Source organism: Penaeus monodon, chromosome 15 (assembly GCF_015228065.2).
Source record: "Penaeus monodon isolate SGIC_2016 chromosome 15, NSTDA_Pmon_1, whole genome shotgun sequence".
In the NCBI taxonomy this organism is placed as follows: Eukaryota; Metazoa; Arthropoda; class Malacostraca; order Decapoda; family Penaeidae; genus Penaeus; species Penaeus monodon.
The window spans coordinates 13707728-13708009 of NC_051400.1; the positions used below are offsets into that span (position 1 = coordinate 13707728).

General features: G+C 55.3%; 1 protein-coding gene across 1 annotated transcript in view; it reads right to left on the bottom strand.

The window, feature by feature from the left end:
• LOC119581756 (endothelin-converting enzyme 2-like) overlaps nt 1-250 on the bottom strand; it is a 106974-nt gene extending 106724 nt beyond the window's left edge. Inside the window, exon 1 of the mRNA XM_037929889.1 lies at nt 43-250. The gene's annotated coding sequence lies outside the window, so the exon portion shown is untranslated. The remainder of the gene's footprint in view (nt 1-42) is intronic.
• Nucleotides 251-282: the final 32 nt, after the last annotated feature.

Below are 282 nucleotides of genomic sequence, written 5' to 3' on the forward strand. Positions count from 1 at the left end.
ACCACCACCACACGCTAAACACACCAAGCGCTCAACACTGACCTTGATGCTTGAGTTTCTGCTTGACGGACCACTTGGAGCGCGTGGGGGGGCGGGGGTTGTCCTCGAACCACCCCCCGCACGAGAACGACCAGAAGTCGTCACAAGGTTGGGTCTCCGTGTTCAGGTTTCCTTGGAGCTGGAAAGAAAGAGGGAAGAAAGGAGGTCAGTTCGCGGATTTGGGAATAGCTTTGGTGTTTTTGTTAATGTACTTGCTTGTGTGTGTGTGTGGGGGGGGGGGGT